Here is a 319-nt window from a genome sequence, read left to right as displayed (position 1 = left end):
ACTTGATGTGTGGTCAAGGGGGCGGAGCAACTACCGCTCTTTGAGCTTCTCAACGCCGAGCTGCTTTACGCTGTAATCACCAGATGGGAAGTAATGGAAAGCAGGAAATACATTGTTACAGATTTTTTTTTCTTTCTTTTTGTCTGGTAGGGCATATCAGTACTTTACTTAACTATTACATTTTCTGACAACTTTTTACTTTAATTCTTCACACTTTTTACACAAATATCTGTACTTTGTACTTCTTACATTATCAAACCAGGCTCGTTACTTAAGTTTTAATCTGTATTTGGTGGCATGATCAATATAATGTATTGCC

The sequence above is a fragment of the Hypomesus transpacificus genome, chromosome 23 (genome assembly GCF_021917145.1).
Source record: "Hypomesus transpacificus isolate Combined female chromosome 23, fHypTra1, whole genome shotgun sequence".
Lineage (NCBI taxonomy): Eukaryota > Metazoa > Chordata > Actinopteri > Osmeriformes > Osmeridae > Hypomesus > Hypomesus transpacificus.
Note: the sequence above shows the minus strand (reverse complement) of the source record.